This window comes from Sinocyclocheilus anshuiensis, unplaced genomic scaffold (genome assembly GCF_001515605.1).
Source record: "Sinocyclocheilus anshuiensis isolate Anshui unplaced genomic scaffold, SAMN03320099.WGS_v1.1 scaffold1034, whole genome shotgun sequence".
Taxonomy (NCBI): Eukaryota; Metazoa; Chordata; class Actinopteri; order Cypriniformes; family Cyprinidae; genus Sinocyclocheilus; species Sinocyclocheilus anshuiensis.
In genome coordinates, this window is record NW_015538015.1 from 459,250 (window position 1) to 459,589 (window position 340).

Below are 340 nucleotides of genomic sequence, written 5' to 3' on the forward strand. Positions count from 1 at the left end.
ATATGTGTGTATATATACACACACACACACACACACACATAGAAAACATTTATTTTAGATTGTAATAATTTACATTATTATTAACTGTTTTACAGTATTTTTGATCTAATGAATGCAGCCTTAGAGACACCTTTCAAAAACATTAAAAATCTTGATTATTCCAAAAATGTTAATACCATGCTAAATATAAGTGTATATTATATTTGTGCACTGTAAAAGAGTTATTTCTGTCATGATGTAGCCTTTGAATTTATTTTTTGACTTGAATAAAACCAGTAATTTACATTTTACTATTTTAGGTTACCATTTTTTTTTCAGTGTATAATTTTATATATATATA

General features: G+C 23.5%; 1 protein-coding gene across 1 annotated transcript in view; it reads right to left on the reverse strand.

Moving 5' to 3' along the window:
- LOC107678347 (serine protease HTRA1B) overlaps nt 1-340 on the reverse strand; it is a 41,450-nt gene that overhangs the window by 4,243 nt on the left and 36,867 nt on the right. The gene's annotated exons all lie outside the window — the stretch shown is intronic.